General features: G+C 35.0%; 1 protein-coding gene across 2 annotated transcripts in view; it reads right to left on the reverse strand.

Annotated features, from left to right (window-relative positions):
* The window catches only part of spop (speckle type BTB/POZ protein), a 91,428-nt gene that overhangs the window by 46,307 nt on the left and 19,067 nt on the right, over positions 1-26,054 (reverse strand). The window contains exons 2-3 of one of the 2 annotated variants that reach the window (XM_051105917.1): positions 19,703-19,831; positions 19,057-19,154 (exon numbers count right to left, since the gene is read on the reverse strand). The gene's annotated coding sequence lies outside the window, so the exon portion shown is untranslated. The remainder of the gene's footprint in view (positions 1-19,056; positions 19,155-19,702; positions 19,832-26,054) is intronic. The other variant, XM_051105916.1, reaches the window with a different exon arrangement.

Raw genomic sequence — 26,054 nt, forward strand, 5'->3', positions numbered from 1 at the left:
TCGTGACTGATAACCAATTAAAGCAGAAAAGTACATTTCTCGCTCTATGAATGACATTTATAAATGTTTAAAGAACACGTGGTCAAAGGCCCTCATGGTCATGAGCTGGGCAGAAACGTCTTTATTAAAATACGTCGCTTATAGGTAACTTTTTTAATTTACTTCACAGAACAGCAAGATTCTCTGCGGTCAGATCACAAAGTTATGAAGAGTTGAACATTTACCAGACACGCCGACTGGGGGACCTTTGATTTTAGCTAAACTTTGAAGAAAGAAAAAAAAACAAGTATTATCCTCTCTTTTCTCAATCTGAAGCGACCTCATCACCCTTTCAACTCTCATTCCTCTCTCCGTTTCTTTTGTCTTGCGCTCCTCTCTCCCCTTTCTCACTCAACCTGCACATCCTTTCGTCTGCGAGCGAGAGAGACGGAGACGTTCCTTTCCCCTAATTAGCATCTGATTGAAAGGATAGACCACGGCCCGGCGGAACCTTCTGTAAATTGTGCGACGATTTGAAAAAGAGAACCAGAGCGGATGAGTACATGGTGGAGAAAGAAAAAAAAAAAATTAAGTGCAAAACAAAGTGTATTGTGGGGAGAAGAGAAGAAAAGAAAATATTAGGAGAATGAAAAGGTCAATTTAAAACTTTTCTAAAGTACAGAGCAACTCAACCATTTCCCACCTACACACACTAAATTATAACCTAATATATTTCAGCTATTTAACAATACAGAAAATAGATCTCGATATTTGTTCTGAAATGGCTTAAAGGAATGATTTTTTTTTCCAATTAGAGGAAGAATCATTTTGACTGAATAGTCATTTAAGCCAAGTAGATGTGGAAAAAATGTTGAAGTATAAATATACAAATATAAAATAACAATACGAATATAAAAACAACAAAATATGAAAATATACAAGTCTTTGAACAACACTTTATTTTAAGGTTTCTTAACTAGTTTCTTATTAGCATGCACATTACTAGAATATTAGCCATTTATTAGTACTAATTAAACGCATATTAATGCCTTATTCTACATCCCTAATCCTACCCAATACCTAAACTTAACAACTAGGTTACTAACTATTAATAAGCAGCAAATTAGCAATTTATTGAGGGAAAAGTCATAGTTAATAGTGAATAAGTGTACACTATTCTAAAGTGTTACTGAAAGGATATTTAACATTTTATTAGGAATGCATGATATCATCGGACCGATATTGAAATCGGTCAATAATGGCTTTAAATGTAAATATCGGCATTGTACCGATATGAAAAACCGACATGCCGATATGTCTTAAATCATGAGTATGTTTTGATTTAAAGGTCAGAAGCTATAGCTTACATGAATTAATAAATAAATAAATCACAAACATGATACTTGTAAATTAAATCATTGATATATAGCGATTGATATATAGTTTAGTTAGAGGTATTTACAAAGCTTCAATGTACTGTCATTATAAAAGAAATTCATTACTGTTAATTCTAACAAATAAGTTCTTGTTAGAAACTAACCAAAATTAAAAAAGAATTTGCTTATAATTTCCGTACAGGAGAGACTTGGTGTTGTTTCGAATCAAATGGAAATATATCGGTATGGGTATCGGCTATCGGCCAAATCAAGTTGAAAATTTTTGCCAAAATTAGCATTTTATCCAGCAAAATAATAACACATAGTAATAAAAAGTAATATTTTGCTACAAATTTCCATTTTTTAATAGCATTTTATATATGCCAAATTAATACTTTTGTGTGCGACAAATGTTAATTAAATCAGAGTTTTAAAACAATTAGTATTTTACCATTTCTGTTTTTTTTTTTTTTAATCAAAAATAAACTTTTCGCTTATTTTATTTAGCCAAAAATAAGAAGTTTCAATAATTACATTTGGATAATTGGGTAATAACAAATAAACAAGTTGTAATAAAGTTTGTCAGCAACAGGCCGCCTCTTGATGGGTCAGCCAAACAAATTTTACCTACTGCTAATTTAATATCAATTTGCTTACAAAGTGCATACACACTGCTGAATTAACTGTTATAACTTCTACACATAGTGTGCACAAAAACACTGGCAGTCAAAATATGTCATATAATACATCTCTTTTTTGTTTTTTTGTGCCGTTTTGCACAAATATTCTCAGTTGTTGAAATTTCAGTGCATCAATGGAATCAATTTATTTCAAACAAAAAGATCTACAGAACCAATTCACCAGATTTGCTACTCAAGTTAAAACAGACAATATAAAGACAATAGACAATATGAAGTTCGTCTTTGCTTTTATACTTGCAAGAACTGAATACTTTAGGAAACTTAAGCGACCTTAAAAAATAAATATGATGTTTACAATTTTGCTAAATTATCTATAGGACAATTACCAAGAAAACAAAGAATATTCGATATATTGCCCAGCCCTACTACACACACCAAAATTAACGTTCAGAGACAATATTTATTACCTTGCAACTCATTATTACCAGTTAAGCCAATCTCTCTTTTTTTCCCTACTTCCTTTGTGCTATTTGTTTCTGATGAAAAACACTTGTGGCATTTTCACTCAGTAAAACAATAAAATATTAATCATTCAAGTCGGGGAACAAGTTGGTGTCCATTTGCAATTCAAATTATCACCGACTTCCTGGCAATTAATTTCCACGCGCGTGTCTCCCATCATGTGTCTCCAGTTATCTGTTTTCTGAACTTCATTTCCAGTAGTCTTTGTATCCTCATCTATCGGCACTGTCAACGCGAACGCACCTTATGGCAACCTAATATCACTCATGAGTCTGCTAACAACCTTTAAGTACTGAAAACACACAAACACTGTACCAGCCGCAAGACTAACAGGCTGGCTCTTACAGATTCAACAAAATTGTGCGTATTTCCTGAAAAATATAATCATTTGCAAAGTTCTAGTTTGTATCCATAAAATTGTGGTAATTTGTTTTCAGTTACCAATACAAGTGCAGCACTTTCGGTGTTTTAAAATGCATTCCACAAATGTATCCCTAAATCAGCGCAGAAAATCCTGTGATTCCGTCTGGGTCTAGTAGGAGACGATAACCCACAGGACACAAACAGGATGCACACACACTTCAGCTGTTAGAGGTGTGAGGAGGGAATCTAAGCTCGCAGGCACATACACCAGATCAAAGAAAAAGCATGTTTCACATGTGATCCTGTTCATTAGTTTGCAAACTACTCAATATATGACTTCATAACTGGAACCACACACACATCATCATCTGCTGATGTTTAAACCTTAATTTCATAGCTAAGAATCCATATTTGGTCAATACACTAACACGGCTTGAAGCTTACTTCTTCCCAAGAGGCACCAGTGCTTCAGCTTTAAAAATCTTCTGAGTGCATAAAAACTTGGGTACAATGAAAATTGATCAAATCAATTGTTTTTTCTTAATAAAGGGACATTAGGAAATATTTAATATTTAATATTTAAAGGGATAGTTTACAAAAAAAAGAAAATTCTGTCATTAATTACTCACCCTCAAATTATTTCAAACCTGTAAAACCTTCTTCAGAACACAAATTAAGATATTTTTGATGAAAGCTTTCTGACCCTACATAGACAGCAACGCAACTACCACATTCCAAGGCCCAGAAAGGTAGTGTTCTCATGAATGCTTTGACACGGAAGAGAAGAAATTGTTTAATAAAGTCATCATTTTTGTTTTCTTTTTGCATAAAAAGTATTCTAGTAGCTTCATAAGATTACGGATGAACTACTGATGTCACATGGACTATTTTAACAATGTCCTTACTAGGGTTGCCCCATAATAGTCGACTAACCATTAGTCAACAAGAAGAGGCATGCTCAACCAAAATTTTATTAGTCGCAGAAAAAAAAAAAAAATTCCACAAGAAGTGGCGAAGTCAAGCAGTTCGTAACGGACAGATCGTTAACTGCTGGTCTATGGGGTAACAGTAAATCGGACAGGACATCCAAACACTCACCTATCATTCATCAACCTCAAATATGGCTTTTCATCTCAAATATGTAAGTAGTAGCAACTTTACATGCTGGCTCAATCTAAGGTTAGCTTAGAAAAATGTGCGCTATTGAAGTGTGGAATAGTAGCACGCTTACTGCATTGACAGATGGAGGCACCGGTGCGCTCAATTGCTCTTAAAATACTCATTTTCATTTTCGGTCATACAGATAAAAGTAACACATCTTTCGAATCTACGTTTATTTGTGTGCACTCAGAATAACAACAAAACGTTACGCTTTTGTAAAATAATGAAAGCAAACAGGATGTGCTTTCTATCGTCTCTGTGAACTTAAACGCAAAATTTCAAAAAACGGTGTATACTAGTTTTACAGACATGAAAAATACATTTATAGAGAGTGAAATGTCTACTTTTAAATGAACCAATTCAAAAAGAAAACAAATATTGTCAGATCATATAATCCATATGAAACATGTAGGCGCATCCACTACTGTGGAGATGATGAGTCAGTGTCGCTGACTTCCTCTCTTAAGCCGAAAGCAAAGAAAGTGCTAGTTTATCAATAAATTATTAAAACGTTAATGCAGTCTACTTGCTGTTTTTCCCTGAAACATTCATAATTATTATATCTACCAGTGCGCTGTGGGAAGCTTTTTTACGTGCACTTGAGCGCTTCCTAGGCTACCTAGGCAATTAAAGGCTCATAAGTATGATTTATATGGTTTATTAAACGTGCGATTATTAGACTAATCCTTAAAAAGAACAACTACTAGTTGACCTACCTGTCTGGGTCTTGGACATGTCAGCTGCGCAGCTGTCTATGCAGGGTCACAAAGCTCTTAGATTTCATCAAAATTATCTTCATTTGTGTTGCAAATATGAACAAAGGTCTCACTGGTTTGTAACAACATGAGGGTGAATAAGTAATAAAAGAATTTTCATTTTTGGTGACTATCCCTTTAACAAGCAAAATTATTTAATTTATTTGAATACAAATATTACACTAGGTTCAAATTCTATGTATTTATTTATATTTTTCTATTTAAATGCCAGATATAGTTTGTGTAACAAATACCAGTAGTAACCAGAAAAAAAAAAATCCATATTTTGCATAATGCAAGACTTTTAATTCTAAAACAAAATTCCATCTAACCATCTAAAACAGACTACATTATAAAGTAAACATTGTCCTTATTCATCAAGCGTACATCAAAAACAATCACTAGCATAAATGTGTGGTATTCATTAATTGCAAACTGCTCTAAAACCAATGAGCTTGTACAACATGTTTAATAATTATAAATTGTCATTCATTTTTTTTCATACATATATTTACAGTTTAAGATGTTTGAAACTTTATGACCTTAAATTTATTACTGAATTTAAGACTTTAAGGACCCGCAGGGAGCTACTTTTTTTTTATTATTATTATTATTATTATTATTATTATTATTATTATTATTATTATTCACACACACACTCCTAAATACATTTCACACATTTATTTTTAGTTGCAAATGCGAGCGAAATTCTCACACTGTCAATCCCTAGCTGATGTGTAGCACAATTCACAAACATATCTATGATAATCAAAATCCATTTGAAGTCAGAGTACAGTTTGTTTGGTTGGTGTGAACGCATTTATTTTTTTTTCTCCAATGGAATTCACACCCGAGTCTGCATAAAAAGATCAGATCCCCTATCGACAACATATAATTTGCATCTTTGCATGCTCCCAGACCCACAAATTACAAAATAATGCATTTTTTATTGCTGCTTTCTCTGAATAAACAGCCTTCGGAGTGAAGCTCACATGCTTTGCATCTTGTGCTACGTTCATAGCAGACAATAGGACATTCTGTGTCCGTGCTAAATCTTACGTGACTAAACGTTCATCACACAATGAATGTGGGGTTCTGATCAAATTCGAGTCTGACCCAGCAATAGAAACAAGTGTTACAACAGTCTCAGATATAACGGAGTTGGTTAAACCACAATTAGTTTACAGCAGTGTCAGACAGCATCTGAGATCTGATCGGCTGGCACACGCGAGGCGGGTGGGACGAGACGGGTGCCAGGCAAGGAGTTTCAGCCCTCGAGGAATTCATTACTGCAACCGTTACCCAGCCAAAATAATTAATGAATTAATGAGGGGAGGGGAGAGAGAGCGAGGGAGAGAAAACACACAGCGTTTCTGCGCTGAAATTCTCTTTTAGTTGCGACTTGAAAGAGAAACATGAAGTACAGCCCCACCCAGCAGACTCTCCCTGCTGGATTGAGCTTCTTGTGAGGAAAGGAGAACCATCACATGACCCTTCACTTACTTAAGCTCCTCCCACAGAGAACATGTCAACTACACACTATCAGAAGGGGGAGTGACATGATATAGAAAGGGGAGGAGTTTAGCATGGGTTTGAGGAGAGAAGATATAACTTCAGGAAGATGGGTCAAGACTTTTTTCTTTCTGGTTTAATTTTACTTAGTCTCTTTTTTCTCTCTCCACAGACAGAATGAAAGAGATATGTTGGAAGAGAGAGACTTTTTTTTTTTTTACTTGACCTTATTCAAACCCCTATGCAATGCTAAAATACATTCAGGGTCAATGTTAGGTTGACATCTAAAAAATGCATTTAAAATCAACATGAAATGTTAACTGCAACCCACTTTAGTTTCCAAACAGGTCATTCAACAAGGACATTCAAAAGTTTATATAATGGAAAAAGTCATTACATTTTTTTACATAATGAAAAAAAAAAAAGTGTTTTCTCTCTTTTGAAATAAAGTATTTAAATGAATGTCAAATTAACAGGAACGTGTATCAGGAAAATAAATTAGGTCAATTCAGATTTCGTGCTGACTTTAAAGAGATAGTTCACACAAAAATGTAAACTCTCATTAATTACTCACCCTCATGTCGTTCCAAACTCGTAAGACCATCGTTCATCTTCAGAACACAAATTAAGATATTTTTAAATGAAATCTGAGAGCTTTCTGACCCTGCATAGACAGCAAAACAACTGACACGTTCAAGAAACCTACAAGAATACTTTTTGTGCACAAAGAAAAAAATTTCTCCTTATAGCTTCATAAAGTTAAGACTGAACCACTGATGTCACATGGACTATTTTAATGATGTCCTTACTAACTTTCTGGGCCTTGAACATATCAGTTGTGTTGCTGTCTATGCAGGGTCAAAAAACTCATGGATTTCATCAAAAAATATCTTAACTGTGCTCTGAAGATGAATGAAGTTCTTACAGGTTTGGAACAATGTGAGGATGAGTAATTAATGACAGAATTTTCAGTTTTGGGTGAACTGTCCCTTTAAGACAGTACAACATATTAAACAAACTGTACTTTAGGCTTGATGGTCAAAAAAATAAGTGTCTGAGCACTGCAGATCAATAAGATGGCACTATATAACTTAAAGCACAAACCGGTAAAAGCACAGTGAAAATTTATCAGCATGATACACCATCTTTTCATGCATCCAAGCATTCATTTCCTCCTATCTTCTGAGAATAAATGAAGTTGGTTAATTATCAGCTTGATTAAAATGGATGAGTCGATGCCAGAAAAGTGAGACGCTGAAGCAGGAAACTTTGAGGGTGAGATTGTACACCTTTCTTGCTCACATACACACAAGCAAACAGCTAGACCCTTGGGGGTCTTTATATTAGCATGTGTGGAACTAGAAACGTCCAAATTTGATGCACATTAAATCATTACCAAGTTCATCTAAAAATACTGCATATAATTACAGCTTAATTTTCAGATAATCCTAAGTCTAGAAAAATAGCTGCAGTGGAAGAAAACCCCTTGAACTTCTCTTTTCTTTTTCCCCCTATTGAAAGAGAGAAAGTGGCAGTGTCTCTCTTGTTAGGACACAGTTAGGGAATCGTGGTGTGTGAGCTAACAGTTTGCCATTGCACACTGCTGCAGTGTGATCAATTAGACAGCTGACTCTCTCAAGTTTACATCACAGTTAAAAAAAAAAATTCTAGGTTGTAAACAAACACATCAATACATATATAGCCTTGCCGCCCTCAATGTGGTTGCCTAATTATACAAAACTTTGAAGGCAATAAAATGGAATCTCTATCTGTCTGTCTAGCATATAAAAAGGCTGCTTTGCTACCCACCACACTTGTAAAAATATATCATTTGACAAACTGATCTCGATTCATGACACGTGCTTAATTGTATGATGCATGCTTGTGGGAAAAATATGCCAGATCATGATAGTTCCTAGAACTAATCAAACATTACATTACAAAACAATTAAATTTTTTTTTTTTTTTATTCATTGTTACCCAAAAAAAAAAAAAAAAAAATCTATTACAAATAAATGTGAATTTTCTATTTAAAATATATTGAAATAGAACAGAACTTATTTGATCACATAAAATCTTTATAAGAGAATTTAAAAAAAAGGAGACCAATTATGTGCTTTTTATATGTAATACAAGTCTCAGATGTCCCCATAATGTGTCTGTGAAGTTTCAGCTCAAAATACCCCACAGATCATTTATTATAGAATTTAAATGCAAATGAGCACTGCTCCCCGCCTCCTTTTCCAGAATAGGGCTGTGCCTTTACAGCTCATACCGCAGATACTCTGCTAAAAAACATCTGTTTGGTTTTGATTATCAAGTGTCAATTTATATACTTTTTAACCAATGTTATACTTTTTTTTTATACTTTTTTTCCCCCAGTTCAATATGGTCAATACAGTTAGGGTGTCAAAAAACATCTTGTTTTCTTCCCCAACTTCAAAACCATCCTACATCGCTGCAGAAGTACCAACCCAGTGTTTACAAAGTGAACATGCAAAGAAGATCAAATGGCCTTTACAAAAAAAAAAAAAAAAAAAAAAAAAAAGGGTAAATAGCGATGTAGGATGAGTTTGACATTGAAGAAGAAAATGAGATGGGAATTTTTCGACATGCATTTGACAACTATATTGACCCGGATTACACAGACTGCGCATGCACAACGCAGAGACAAAACAAGACAAGCATTTGAAATTAAAAAGATATAAATATAAATTGTCAGTTTGTTTCAAAAATGACCAATCGTTTCGCTAGATAAGACCCTTCTTCCTCAGCTTGGGTCGTTTAGAGCCATTTGAAGCTGCATTTAAACTGCATTTTGGAAGTTCAAACTTGGGGCACCACTACATATGGAACATTTCTGAAATGTTTTCCTCAAGAAACAATTTCTTATCGACTGAAGAAAGAAAAACATGAACATCTTGAATGACAAGGGGGTGAGTAAAATATCTGTACATTTTTTGTTCTGGAAGTGAACTTTTCCTTTAAACTTCTGAAATACAATTTTCTGAGCGCACATATCCGAAGCACGCACACAGAAAGCAGCTGTCACACGGCATTTGAGTACTAGTTCTCTTTGAGGTCTTATTGCGCTTAAATGGTTAAATACACACAAGTTCATGTTAAAACACACAAGTTACAAAAACTGTCGGTTACGTCTGTGAAGGTAAAACATTGCATGTTTGTATTAGTTATGTGGCAGCAGCATAATATACAGCAAATGAATCAATAAATCCACCGTTCTCGTCTCCTCTGAGGCTGGGACTCTAAATAGTTTTCTGTGCTCATCTGCGCTATCAATGACAGAACAGTTAGCATGCTTTGCTTGAACTTTTGCCATGGCACAGTGGGTGGAAATATGCAGATTAAGGGACAGTAATATCATCATAAAATCCCCTTTCTATATCAAGGGGGGAACGAAATCTGGCTTTTTTTCTTTCTTTTTTTCCCCCCCACAAGCTTGCAAAGCAAAAGGCTTACCAAAAAAATGACTGGGTTGTTCTTTTTCACATTTTCTAGGTTGGTAGATGTACCGGGGACCCAATTATAGCACTCAAACATTGAGAAAATTTGATTTTCTTGATACGTCACCTTTAAAATCCAACCCTAAAATCTTAAAAACTTTTATTATAGTAATATTGTATTACAAATAAAAGTGTAAGGCACATTATCGCACGCTGTATATTTTTTGCTACATTAAAAACTGTATAGTGTATAGCAGTAAAACAGTACAGTTCTTATTCTCCTCCACTGCAGCAGTATGCATGAATGTGTGTGTGCCACTCTTGAAAGGGCACCGGCCCCACAGGGGGGCCCCTCTGCCTGGGACCCGCCGCCTGCCATCCATCAGAACAACACAGTTAGCAAAAACACTCGGCCGCAACCTGCCAAAACCCACAGCCGTAATCAGTACATCTCCAACCTCTATAGTTAGAGAGATGGGGAGCTGTGTGGGTAAGAACCGTTAACTCAGTGCATGTTAATACGGTTTATTTAAAATGCACAAACTACTGTTCCTGTTCTAATACCGCCCTCTTCAGTGTGTCTCGCTGTTCTAATTTTTCATTCTGTAGGGTTTTTAAGGCTCAATAAAACAATTTAAGAGTGTCGATAATATAATCTTTCATATGGCCCAAATCCAATTCTACCCATGACTGAAAACGACAGCAGGACAGAGGTGCCTTTTATTCTTCTGCACTGTACATCATCCAAAACGAGTCTACGAAATATTCTCACTTGGAATAAAATATTGAAGACTACCACCTGAAAGCACAAGATAAAAAAAACAACATCAAGGCAGGTGCAATAGATGCGTTTTAAATGCAATTTAGAAAGGGGGGAAAAAAAAGATGGATTTTCCAATCAGCTTTGTGGAAGCAGTGGCCACTAAAATCCCTTCAAATTGTGAGAAGTTCCCCAAGGCTCACCCTCAGGTCCTTTTCTAATTTGTTGTTCATGCTGAATTTGGTGTTTGAAGCACATCAGCAGAGTTAAAACAACATCTTTACATTAGGAACAAAGGATTCGCTCTCAAATGGATCATCAGGTCCTTTTATATTTTCAGTAACGACCTTCAACTTGACTTTGCCAGGTAACACATTTCCAGGCTCAATTATCCCCCTTCAATAGATTTCAAAGGTGTTCTTTAGAAGCATAAAAGCATTATAATTAGCGCGAGCCCTCGTTCACGTAATGTGCCAAACACAAAGCAGCTCAGTAACTGCTAATTTCTTTGGCTGTCCTTACAGTTGTGTCTCATCTCTGTTGATCCTTCCTTCCTTCCACACACACATACCGAAAAAAACAGACACGCTCACACATCCCAACACTCCTCACCAGCCGAGCTTGAGCCATGTGTGAAAGCCCTTTGTGTCACTGTCTTACTCTTCTTCTGGTGAGACTCAAGAGTCGAAAGGAAAAACAACTTTTTTTTCCCCTCATAAGCGCACTCTGAAGCATAACTAGTAGTTGGCAAAAAAAACTTGAAGTGAGAAGGGGACACATTTCCATGCATGATGAAAAGCCAAAGAAACCTGGAAAGGAGCCCTGGATATCCTTGAACCTGTGCAAACCTGCAAATTTAAATGAATTTCTTTAGCACCAAGACTAAAGTTTCACGTCAAGATTAAATTGGTAAGTTTAATTGGATATTTACACCAGCCAGCTGCCTCATTTATGAACTAGACCACATCAACGAGATCTAAAAAGACATGCATGTGCATTTGTGTGTGAGATAACATTTTCTTCATTTTAGATAATATAGTGCCATCTAAGCCAATAAAAATCTATAATGAATGCAAAGAGCTTCCTTTTCACTCGCTTTAATTGAAATTCACCGGATTGTGGAATAAATAATTATTTTTATATTTTGAATACTACTCATGTCATTCAACAATGTGTAATACTTAATAACAAAACCATTAAAAATTATACATTTTCTTTAGAAGCTTTTTTCAAGTTATAAATTATGAATAAATGAGACAAACTATTAAGTCATCAATTCCTATTGTTTGCAAAACAATTAATTGCCTGCAAAGAGTCATATTTCAGGAGGGGGGCATTTAAACTAAACAGCAACTACTAACAACTAAACAATAGAGAGCTAAGCCAAAGAGATGTTTGATTATTATAGACACAGACAAAGACTAAGTTTAAGACCTGCTGTGCTGAATTTCCCAGTATCCCTCTCCTCTGTGACCTCATCACAAAGTTAACACGAAACAGATTGGGCGACAATGTCCTTCCTGTAGTCCAGCAGAGTTCACAGTCACAGAACTAAATGAATCCCAAAAAAGTCTAGTATCCCTCATAACTAAGCCAATAAAACCCACCAGTTACACATAACACCCACCCTTTAAAAGTTAACATCAATGAACCGGCCCCTAAACGGGTATGTGCACGCTCACACATAAAAACACACAAAAGTGCCTTCAGCAGAGCCAATTAAGATCAAGTCTTCTGTTAACTTGTCATGCTGTCTAAGCAACAGCAGAAATGCAGCCGTTAAGGCCGATGAGCTGCCATGGTGATATGAGAGGGTTAACTGCCCTCTTCCTCCTCAGTTTATCCCTCTCTCTCTCTCTCTCTCTCTCTCTCTCTCTCTCTCTCTCTCTCTCCAAGACATATGTCAGTGTTAATACTAAAGGTTTTAGCCAATGGCTAAAGACAGACAGACAGACAGACAGACAGACAGATAGATGAGGACAGTGAAGAAAAAAAACAAAAAAAACAAAGAAGACACAAGAAGAGGACAAAGAAGACAACGACAAAGAAGAAGAAGACAAGGATAAAGAAAAAGACAACAAAGAGAAAGAAGAGGACAAAGAAGACAACGAAGAAGAGGAAGAAGAAGAAGAAGAAGAGGACAACAAAGTAGTAGAAGAAGAGGAGGATGAAGAAGAATGAAGAAGACAGAAGAAGACAGGAAGACGAACACGACGAAGAATAAGACAGACGATGAAGACGATGGCGAAGGAGAAACGACAATGAAGGAGAAGACAAAGGCAAATAAGAGGATGAAGATGATGAAGAAGAGGACGAAGAAGATGAAGAGGAAGACAAAGAAGAAAACAGAGGAAGATGATGATGAGGAGGAAGATGACAAAGACGATGGATGAAGAAGCGGAAGAGGACGACAAAGTAGAAGAAGAGGACGACAAAGGAGATAAAGAAGACAGCATAAGCGGACAAAGAAGAAGAGGAGGATGAAGATGATGAAAAAGAGGACAAAAAAGATGATGAGGATGAAGATGATGGCGAAGGAGAAGAGGATGAAGACGAAGGCGAGTATGAAGACAATAAATAATAGTATGAAGAAGATGAAGTAGAGGACGAAGACGATGATGGAGGAGAAGACGACGAAGAAGAGGACGAAGAAAAAGTGGATGAAGTAGAGGACAAAGACGAAGAGGACAAAGAAAAAGAAAGATGAGGAAGAAGAAGAAGAGGATGAAGATGATAAAGAACGAAGAAGAGGAGGACGAAGTAGATGAAGAGGATGAAGAAGAGGACAAAGAAGTGGACGAAGAACAAGAGGTAAAAGAGGGCGAAGACAAAGCAGAGGACAAAGATGATGATGGGGATGAAGTAGTAGAAGCTTTAATGAGCCGGCTGAAAAATAAATGTAAATGAATATTCATTCCTCGAAAATATAAAAAAAAAAAATAGTTGAATGAAAACATTAAGGAAATGCAATCTGTAGGTATGTAGCATGTAGGACTGACACCTAGTCGTTGAACTAGGTATTGCAGTCCAAATTAAAATTGTAACCCGGCCCCTTCTCCTCAGGCTTGACGCACACGCAGGTTGGCAACTGGAATGAGTGCACCTGAAGATGGAATCACACCAAGATCTCGATCTCACCAAGAACGATAATGACAACTATAAATACAACAATAACTATGTTTGCGTCCACACCAGTAAACGATAACTGCCTGGTTTTGTTCCATTTACACTTCAATCAGTAGATGTCCTCAGCATGCACGTTTCAAGCGCATCTAAACAGTGAATCTAGCGTAAACTATCTGATCTCTAACATAGTCAATGTAGTGAAATAAAAACAATACCTACTCTTTTCTACTGCAAATTCAAAGGAGGCAAGACAATGTTGTCCAAACTAGTGCTGAATTCCTGGGGTAATTTTATTTGCAGTGCACTGTCTGTTTGTTTCTCTACAATGCATTTGCAAACAAATTTGTATTTGTATTTTCGTTGATATCTTTACTGCATCTTCAGCAGCTCAGATGGAAATCTGGGAATGACGAGCTTGTAAATAAGGAAAGGCGATCGCAAAGATTCATAGGAAAACGCTTATACACTTCTGCTGTCAGTGAAGCTGGATCACGAATGATTCCACTATGTTCATTATTACATCCAGCAACACAACACCTCAATCGCTCAATCGAAGATATTCTTGTCTAATTTACATCCCTGCTTCCGCATCGAAACAAGGAAAGTTACTGGACTGTGACAGCTGGTCTGAGGTAAGAGCTCATGTCAATCAACTGTCATGAGAGTGGCCTCTGTGGGTGTGACGACACACCGACAGGCATCTGATAATGGTTTGATTTGAAAAAGGGGATATTATTTTTACAGATTAATTAAAAACCACTGCATGGATTTTTATCATTATAGGGTAGATTTGTACATACACTGCCAACACACATTAATGTTCAAACAACATGAAAAAGTGAAGTTTGCATCCAATGACCCCTTTAAAAGTTATGATGCAGTGGAAGTGGAAAAAATAAAGTGGAAATATGCATCTATCCATCGTGTATATATATACACATATATATATATATATATATATATATATATATATATATATATATATATATATATATATATATATATATATATATATATATATATATATATATATATATATATATATATATATATATATATATATATATATATATATATGTATGAAGAGCTCAGATGCATAAGCAGCTAAATCCATCTGACGTCTTTCTTTAAAAAATACATTTTTATCAGGCTCAGATGTATAGGTTTCTATGTAAGTTCTGGTACTTCTGATTGGGCTGAGGCTGGTATTTTAGCGAGTTTAAGGAAAAAGTATTTGATGGACGAATAATGTGTGTCAAGAGCATTCACTCAGTATCATTATCTCATTTTTGACCGAGATGGCTTTTAGCTGGTTTTGCATCTGAACTCTTCATATATATAAAATGTAAAAAAAAACATGCAGTTACGAGTCATTCATAATAAGATCACTAAGGTGCCTTTTCATACATTACCTTTTTTTTTATATAGAAAAATAGATTTCACAAATATTTTCATAGAATTTTAATTTTCAACTAACTTGAGCATCACACACCAGAGAGATATCTCCAATACAAGCTCAAAAATAATTCTGCTGGAAAATCATTAGCATCTAATTTGTTTACTATCGTAAAGCTTTTGTTCAGGTTAAGTAATGCAAATCAATAATAATCTAGCAAAAACAAATTAATTGCTGAAGCGGTTGTTACTGCGAACACACACATTTGTTGAGCTCTTCAAACAGGTTTGTCACATACTTGTGCTGCTGTGTGGCTCTGACTAACATATGCACAGACATGTTACAGAGTATACTCATTTGTATTCACATCTTTATATCAAGTTAATTTTACATGGGGTTGCAGTTTCCCTCTGTAAGTGCATGGTGATTATCATAATTGCCTTTAAAAATTGACAAACAACTCATACAAATGCATTTATATTTTCAGAAGCGTCATTAAACACGGGATGAAGCACAGTTCACAGTTCACGCAGAACTGTGGGTGGCTAACCATATGCTTCTTATTTTTTCGTAAGGGAATGGTTTCACCCCTACTGAGTAAATGTATGAGTTTGCGTGACAGCGTGTGTAGGACTGTAGCGTTGTGGATTCTGCATGCGACTTTAAACTGAGCCCCAGTGACACTCCGCCACCCAATTACCTGATGCAGACACACAAGCCACTGAATATTCTACATCTCTTGTCCATGTACTCACACCAGAACGTGAAAGAGAATAAAATTCAAAGAATTAAATAAGCTGCGAATGGTAATTTATTTTAAAAAAGCAGAATGTGAGGCCGGGTATGAGACGAAGCGTGAGACTTTCTCCTCTCAATGCAGCCTTTGTTTCAGGCAACATCTGAAACAGGAAGGATTTTACACTGCATGTGTTTACACCTCTTGAATAATAGGGAGGAAGTCACTGTTTAAATTCGGCTGAGTGCTGTAATGTGCAAACGGATCCTCAACAGAGGCTTTCTGTCATTGCAAACAAACTGACTCTTCACACTCTGGGATTCCACTGCACGTCTGGGACGACGTCTGTAAAGAACTGTCACGCTGCATGAAAGCATTTTTATGATGTAATCACTAAAACATGAATCGCAAAAAAACTATATTACAGTGTCCTAAGCAGATACGACAAAACAACAGGAAATTGTTACTTGTTTACAGTATTTTTGATCAAATAAATGCAGCCTTGGTGAGCACAGGAGACTTTTAAAACCATCTTACCGACCCTGAACTTCTAATGGTAGTCTACAGTAAATCTGTCAACCGGTAGAGATTTTCGACTATCGTCTCTATTGCGGGGACACGCTTGCGTGACATTGCTGTGCTACACTGTCACAAAAACGTATCGTTTGCATTCGTTTTTAAACATTGCCATTTAAAAACAAGTGATTTTAGGCCGTTGAAACAATCATCAGTGAAAGAGATCTCATTTCTCTATATGCACACGCTGTCAGAGGCTGTTTCTGAGCACTGTGATGGTGTCATAGAGTGCGGATGTACTGAACAGTTATTTTTGCCGCTTTATAGGGCTTGAACGGCACACAATAGTATGTGTCAAAATGCCTGTCTTTGCAAGTATCCTCATAAACAGTTATTTAGGTCTTAAGTTAAAGCAAACAGCACAATATTCCTGCTGTCTGTCATGTTAATTAAACAACAAAGAAGAGAAAATCTCTCACTGTTCTTGACTAAATTACTCTTGTATCTTTAATAAGAAGAAATAAATATATTTAATTCACACAGTGAAGAATATGCAGTGTTTTTATACATTTGATTACTTCATACAATGTACACTACCAGTCAAAAGTTTTTAATGTTTTTTAAAGAAGTTATTTGATCCAAAGTACAGCAAAAACAGTAAAATTTCAAAATATTTTTACTATTTAAAATGACCATTTTCTATTTTAATATATTTTAAAATGTGATTTATTCCTATGATTTCAAAGCTAAATTTTTTAGCATCATTACTTCAGTCACATGATCCTTCAGAAATCATTTGAAATCATCAGAAATCATCTGATTTGCTGCTCAAAAACATTTTAGTAGTAGTAGTAGTAGTAGTAGTAGTAGTAGTATGTTGAAAGTTTAGAAGAACAGCAGAACAGCATTTATCTGAAACAGATTTCTTTTGTAACATTATAAATGTCTTTGTCATCACTTTTGATCAATTTAAAGCATTCTTGCTAAATAAAATTATTCATTTCTATAGCAGCAAAGCATGATCAGCAGCAAATCAGCATGATTTCTGAAGAATCATGTGACACTGAAGACAGGAGTAATGATGCTGAAAATTTAGCTTTGATCACAGGAAAAAAAATACATTTTAAAATATATTCAAACAAAAAGCAGTTATTTGAACTAGTAAAATATTTCACAATATTACTGCTTTTGCTGTATTTTGGATTTAAAAAAAAATGCAAAAAAAAAAAAAAATTTAAAAAAAAAAAAAAACTTACTGTTCAGAAACTTTTGACTGGTATATAGTTATGTAGTTTTTTTTGCGTTTTGTTAAAAAAAAATTGTTTTTTATTCTAATTTAAATCACTGACTGTTTACTTGTCTTCAGCGAGCTAGAGTTTTGTTTGTTGTTATATTTTATTTTTTTTATTTTTATTTTTTTTTAAATGTCATTGTCACTGGTCACAACAACTATAAAATTTCTATGGTATCAAAAATGAATATCATAAAGACTTTATTTAAAGCAAAAATAATTATATTGTAAAACATATGTGACCCTGGACCACCAAAACCAGTCATAAGATTTATACATCACCTGAAATCTGAATATATAAGCTTTCCATTGATGTATGGTTTGTTAGTATAGGACAATATTTGGCTGAGACACAACTATTTGAAAATCTGGAATCTGAATGTGGGAAGAAAAAAAAAAGAAAGAAAAAAATTCTACATAGTAAGAAAATCACCTTTAAAGTTGTCCAAATTAAGTTCTTAGCAATGCATATTACTAATCAAAAATTAAGTTTTGATATATTTATGGTGGGAAAATTAGAAAATATCTTCTAAAGATCAAAACATGATCTTTACTTAACATCCCAATGATTTTTTCATAAAAGAAAAAAAAAAAAAAAAAATCTTGCATTTTGACCCATAATACCCATGCTACTTACGACTGGTTTTGTGGTCCAGGGTCACATATCGATATTGTGAAATAAAATTATTTATATAATGATATCAAATTTTGGTTATATCATCCAACCCTAGCACATATACTAACATTTTCAAACAAAGCAATAGCAAAAACAGACAGTTTAACACTAAATAACAAAAAGCATGGAAAATGGCAACGTAAAACTAAATTACAATCGCTCTCCTTTCATTATATATATGGATTCACTTCAATGCCAGTAACCGACATGCTTTCACTACCTCACTACAGTTTCATTACATCACAGATTCAAAGAAGACTTGCTCAAAGAATCTGAGGAAGTTTACACAAATGATAAAACACAGTATAGAAGGATAATGTCATCTAAACAATAATAATAATGCATCTAAACAAATGTTCAATGCTCAGTTGGTTATAGTTCTAAAGCTAGTGTAAAACTCTGAATCTGAAAACAAAATGTAGACAAATAACAACGTAGACTGTTTTTACATCTTTGATTTGAATCACTCATGTCACCTACATCATTATGGATCAGACTAACATTCCTACATGTTCCTACATAACACAGATTAGCAGAAAAGGCTCTTATAACCTGGATTATTTTACGACCAATTCACCATCATCAATTAGAGAGAGGGAGACGAAGACAGAGACAGTGTGCCGCTCTTAAGAGACAAAAGAGCCATAGGCTAATGCTGAAAAAGATGTAGAGAACAGAGACAGGGATAAAAACAGACACGAGGTCATGAGCGGCTAATTATCCTGTCAGTAGTAATGCACTCAAGCCTGTGATCACCACAGGGTCATCCGTACTACGCGCACCTGAGAGAGAGGTGTGTGGCGGTGTGTTTTAACTTAGCAGACGAGTCTGGGTGTGCTCTCGGTGCGAGTCCTTCACCTCTTGGATGCGGGTGCGTGCTCTGACACAGAAAACAGATTTAAAACGCATTATTTCCCGAGCAGAGGTTCTCACGTGTTATTCCTTTCATTCAGTTCAGTCTTAACATTTAAGATTTTTCCCTCCTCTACTTCCAAATAGCGGCCTTTCAGCACCCGGCGGTCCATTATTAGCTGTAAAAATGCCACTTTCATTACCCCATTGTCATCGAGATGCTCAAATCTGCATCCTTCAGCACCAAACCTTCACCTTTTCATTTCTGCTCGCCTCCTTTTCTTTTCGCACTCCACTCCACATCTCTGCAAAATCTCCCAATGTCCTTCTCTGCCCATTAAAGAGGCCCGTTTTCTTTTTCTCTTCTTGTTCTTCCCTAAACCACTCCATTTCCCCATTTGAATCGCTCCACTCACGCGCCGTCTAGTTTGTAGCGTAAGTGTCCCTGAGCTTAATTTAAGCTTTACAATAAAACACATGCATTATACCAAAAGTAGCCATATACAAGTTTGTTCCACTTGTGTTTTGAATTAAGTTCAGTGTGTCTAACATGTCTTTTACACAGATGTTTCTTACCTATTGGTGATGAGGCAGTAATGTGGCATCACGTGGCGGCCGTTTCTCTCCCTCCGACAGAAGTTCTCAGCCTCACGGATTCTGTGGAGAGCGTCTATGAGTTCGATTTTCAATCATCCAGAAAGAGATCTGAGAAAAGAAGCAGAAGAAAAGAGAATTATGAAAATGCTGTGAGGTAATGGAGACATACGACAATCGAGAGTACAGAGAAAGGGAACTTTAAAACTGAAACCACCCAATTTTAACAATTCTTAGAGCTAACATAAAATGAATATTTTAGAGCTGCAAAACGATTAGTCGCAATTAATCGAATATAAAATAAAAGTTTATGTTTACATACTACACGTGTGTACTGTGTATATTTATTATGTACATATAAAACACACACACACATATATATTAAGAAAATGTTATTTATATGTAAAATATTTAAATATAATATAAATTATATTCAAGTGTTTACATAAATATATACAGTATATACAATTTTTTTTTAATATACACAGTACGCATACATATAGTACGTTAACAAACTTTTATTTTGAATCGATTAAGCGTGATTAATCGTTTTGCAGCTCTAGAATATTTGCTATTTCATAACACTGCACAATTTTATAACAGTTTTAATTTACTTTCTATCTGAAACCACAAACCAAGACATAGTTTTTTAGGGCCCCAAATCAGTTTTATTTCTTCTCAAATTCTATTTTATTTATTTCCAAATTTCATATTTTCCATTTCCATTTTTCTGTTTTCATTTTTAATTTTTCTAGACTCTGTTTTAATGGTTAAATTAAAAACAAAATCATCAAAGAGTGTCTAATAAATTGAAATTGTTGCATTTACATTTTTTCTGGTAAATATTCTTAACAATTTTTAAATAATTTTATTAGTAGTAATAGAACTATCATTACATTCAGTAATATATCTCTGTCATAATTTCTTTAAGTTAAACCAAACTTTTATTTTGACTGGTTGCTGTGAAGATCTTTAAGTTTTGGATTGTATATGATATGAGTTTCTCTCAACAACAGTAAAATGGTCATGACTCTCAGAGCAGTTTTAGAGAATGTTTATGCATTAATGTACTCATACACTGAAGCAGCAAAGGTTGAAAAAACTGCGCTTCAGTATGTGTGTAGTTTTTTTTTTATTTATTTATTTGAAGCTTAATAAATCACAGACGCTGGTCCATATTGTGTTCTGATTTAAGTTTACTGGCCTAGTTTTGATTTAACTACTGGCCTTTAACTACTGACAAATTCTTTGACATTCCGCGTTATACAGTAAATTTTAATTTTATGACCGGAAAACATAAGGCCCTAGTTATTTATCACAAATGAATAGGTCTAAAAAAGCAGCAATTATGCAACACCTGAGTAACAAAAACTAAGTAAGTACTATTATAAAACAGGATTTATTGTAATAACATTCTTGACTGAGTACAAACTGTTTACATGTTTTACTCCATCATGAAATCAGCCCACAGCAATGCTAAAATGTTTTGCCAAAGTGCTGGACGAACAGATATTTAAGGCAGAGGAACAGCTCAAGGAGAGTTGATCGGTCTGAAGCCCTGAAGGACTCGGGCCAGTTCAGAAATCAATCCCATCATCCCCTAGACATGACATCAAACACAAGCTGGGCTGTAACTGCTCTACACTCCCAGGGAAGCCCAAATCTCCACAGCTTAACCCCATTATCATCCAAAAACCTGCTCACGGCGATACTGAAGCCTGGATCCTCCATTCCTTCGGCTAGTGTGTGTGTTTGTGTGTGTCCAGTCTAGTACAGAAGGTGTAGGTGTAAACTGAGAGATTTCTGGGTCACATGATGCACTCACTGATGACTGAATTAAGCCCCTTTCAGATGACTCATGTCACTGAACTCCAACGCTTCAGAGCAAAGCATCAGCCACGGCACTTCCGGTCAAGCGTTTTAGTATGCCACTCAAAGTTCAGACAATTTCAACGACCCCACTTGCCAGTGACATTTCAAAGCGCAACCTATAATTACCAGCAAATTCACAATAAGTATGCAGTCCCTATATATACTTTTTTTCTATAATTTATCAAAGCAATCAAATCACTCCTTTCTTTTTCTAGCTCAAACTGTTTTCACCTTTTACTGCATATACTTCCCCTTTTTGCTACCTAGCAACCTTATAAAACCAGACACTGTCTGCAACACTTCACATGTGGAGGTCAAACAGGGCTCTATGCTTACTTTTCTTTTTAGGAGAACTTGTGCTCCTAACCTAAAAAATTTAGGAGCACAGTCAAAATTGTAGTTGCACCTTCTAATCAAAAATCTGATCAAAAATTAGCCTTCTCATTAGGTGATGTCTGACTCAAAGTGATTTACGGGGGAATTTTGTTTTTATGTTTGTAATGGCATTTTTGTAACTTTACTAAAAGTATGTCATCTTTGTGTTAAATTTTTTAAATTATATTTTTTAAGCTTTTTAAAACTTACAATTAAAACAACAGAATAAAAACAACAGGGCTCGACAATAAGGAGTGTGCAACGGCCCGGAGCCAGTGTGAAAGACGCTCGGGAGAGTTGACGAATTTATCACTGGCCCGATCAGAAACTTAACATAACGAAAGTTTATCATTTGCACGCGTTTTTAAATCTTGTTAATTTAAAATGTAGCGCCACCTGCTGGCAGAGACTGAATTTGCGTTCTTTCAGTCCATCTGCTGTTTTTCCCTAAAGTATCTTTTATGATGTTATAAAATAATAATAAAATCATTTTTAAACAAACAAATAATGTTTGAACTTTATTTTTGTTAGGCTAGTAGGTTGCGCTGTGATATCGAAATTGTAATTGAGAATTGTACAGTTTAATTGGTAATTAAAATTTAAAAAACAAAAGATAACATGGGTCAAAAACAAGGACAACTGCAACTTTTATTTTTTTGTAGCAGGGCCAGTAAAAAATATGACTGGGCAAGTAAAAATTTGAACCACTGGCCCAACCGAGCCATTAGAAAAAATCCTTAGCGTTGAGCCCTGAACAAGTAGAATAAGAATAATTTACAAATCAAATGAAATCAGTATGAACAAAATTCATTTGTACTACAATGGTGGCACAGAACACAAAAGCGGCTTGTAGGTGTATTTTCACGTTTAATGAGGCTCAGAGGTGTCATGAGTGCAATCAAATTCATAAACTGTTTTAAATGTAAAAATTTTAATAATGAAATATTAAATTGTTTAAATAACTGAAAAGAATTTAAAAAGGAAACTAAAGTCACTGATTTAAATACTGAGTCATTCATTTGATTCATTCGAACAGCTGATTCACTCAGGAATAAAGCAGGTAACTGTCTTTATGAATGATCAAACTAGATTCGTTTAAATACGCACATTCATTTATAAACAAAACATTTCTGTGTTTGAATGGAGATGCGAAGCAGCTCAGTTGTGACTCATTTCAGACTAGTTTTGATGACGAAATCAGGCAATAGTGTTATAGTCAGACAATGTAAGTCACTTAACTTCTAGTTTATTTAACTGTTGCATTAAATCAATACCTCATTTACAAACTCACTTAGTAATCATTAAAAGCTGTCACTCATCTTAGTTCATCACAATCTCACAAAGTTCCATTATAATCAATGAATCTCTCTACACTGCACAATCAATCTCTTATTTACACTCTCTACACTTTGTTTATGAAAGGATTTGTGAGATATGTCTGTCATACATTAAATCAACGTTGCAAAAACACGTTGAAACCACAAACACGTAGAAATACAAATATGCTGATCGGGTCAGTCGCACATGGTGCTCCTAAATATATTTTATTAGTCGCATGCAGTAGTTTTCAGTAGCAAATGCGACTGAAAGGGTTGCACTGTAGAGCCCTGTTAAAGCAGCGCATTCCACTTGTGTTGACATCCTGATGCAAGTCATGTGAAATGGACTTTTTACAAAAAACCTACAAAAGTGTGAAACTCAAGGGTGATCCCAATATTCCAAATATTAAACCTAACATACGAATGAACATTTCAGCATTTCAGCTGCAATTATGTCAAAGCTGCTTGTTTTCTCTTTTTGTATTAAAAGAAATTAAAATAAACTAGAAGTACTGACATATTAAAGTAATTCACCACTATTCATTTGTGATTCTTTAAGTTTCAGAAACAGTAAAACAGTAGTTACTGACATCAATGGTTCAACCATAACGAATGAAGTCATTTTTGTTTTCTTTGTGCGCAAAAAGTATTTTTGCAGCTTCAAAAAATTACTGGTAAACCACGTCACATGGACTATTTTATCGATGTTTTTACTGTGTTTCTGGGTCTTGAACAGGTCAGTTGCGTTGCTGTCTATGCAGGGTCAAAAAGCTCATCAAAAATTTCTTCATTTGTGTTCCGTAGATGAACAACGGTCTTACAGGTTTGGAACGACATTACAGGGTAAATAATTAATGACAGAATTTGCATTTTTGGGTGAACCATCCCTTTAAAAACTCCCAGAACACAAAGCGAACACATTCGATGGGAAGCGAAGAAAACATTTCAAACCTGTGCAGTGGTGCTACGCTTCAGAGAATTCTCACCTCTGCTCTCTCATTGAAGAAGAAAGTTATTATGCCATCTAATGAGCTTTAAAAAGCCAATTCCTCGACATGCACAATAATAATTAAAATTGATACTTAGCCTGAGCGTATCTATTCAACACAAGAGAATCACAATACTATTGATTTTCACACCTTTACCGCAAAGACACAAAAACACCAACAAGTCCCTTCATCTGACAAAGGATAGACGGAGGTTACACAGGGCTGTGTCTCAAAATACAGTCAGCTGCCAACATGCCACTCAGCATTTCTGGGTGTCACTGACACATCTATAATGTCTGTCCCATGGTAGGCAGCTCAGTATGTTTTGAAAGACAGCGATAAACACAAATCAGAGACAAAGAACAGCTCCCTGATGCACTTTTCACAAACATACAGCACATAAACAGATCTTCTCAAAGGTGAAGGTGCAAGCAAAAAACTGTTCCCAACATAGAGGTATATAAGTTCAATAAAAACTGAAAGTAGTAATCAATACTAAAGCTAATTCAGGTTTACGCATCACGTGCAGCTCAATCAATATTAGGATCAACAATTAAATTAAATTACTCTTGCCAAAAGGTGCTCCAAGAATGACTGTGAGCAGGAGAGATGAGAGTGAGATAGATGAAGGGAGAGAGTGGAAGAGACTGGGCAGCAATCTACTGTTGGGAGAGATGGAAAGACAAAAATTGTGATGAAGAGAAAAGTAAAAATGAAGTGAAAGAATGAGCTAAATAGAAAGAAAGACGGAAAACATGTAAAGACTGTTTACGCATCCTGTGTCTGCATTAGATTTCCTTTAATAATGGCCATATAAGTTATGAAACGGTTATCAGGAGTGAGTCATTAAAAGAACAAGCCGAGTTCACAATTTTGGGGTGAACTACTCCTTAAAGAACCATTACACAAAATCAAATTTATATGAGAGGGGTGACCTCATTCAAATGCTAATTAAAATGGAACTAGAAACCTCAAAGTACTCATTTGGATTCAGTCTGACATAATTATTTTCACGTTACAGCCGACAACCGACAAATGCGATATTATAAATCCGTACTATTAATTTTAAATATTCCTGAAATCTATTACAGAAAAAATAAATACCTTTCAAAATGTCCATTGTTAAGGCCCAGGGACATTTTTTTTTTTTTAAATTCTGTTTTATTTTTATCAACTTTTGTGTTTTCCATTACTTTTCTAGATTCCATTTTAATGATTTCATTAAATTTTAATAATAAAAAGCATCTTTAATGGATTTTATTAAAAAAGTAATTTAATAATGTTCTACTCCATTCATTTACAGAAATACTGTGTTGTTTATTTAGAATTTTCTGATAAATAAATTCTGGTAAATAATTTTTCTGATAAATATACCTAAAAAAATACCTTTAATACTTGGGCTTTTTTAAAATATTTTTTAGTAGTAGTAGTACTATCATTACACCAAGTAATATATATTTCTATCACATTATCTTAATAATTTTAATCATTAACTTTTATTTTGATGGGTTGCTCTGAAGACCTTTATGACAAAAGTTTCTCAAAAGAAATGGTAAAACGCTCATAAAGTGACTCAAAGCAGTTCTAGAGATTATGTTTATGTGTTCATGTACTCATATATTAAAGCAGCAGAGGCTGAAAACACCACAAGCATCACGTGTGCTTCAATATGTGTGTAGTAAACTAAACTGCACGTCTTCGCCATTCATTTACACAGAGACACTTAGAACACGCAGAATTCATATTTAAAATAGTATTTTCGCAGCTTAAGTCACAGAC

This window comes from Labeo rohita, chromosome 3 (genome assembly GCF_022985175.1).
Source record: "Labeo rohita strain BAU-BD-2019 chromosome 3, IGBB_LRoh.1.0, whole genome shotgun sequence".
Lineage (NCBI taxonomy): Eukaryota > Metazoa > Chordata > Actinopteri > Cypriniformes > Cyprinidae > Labeo > Labeo rohita.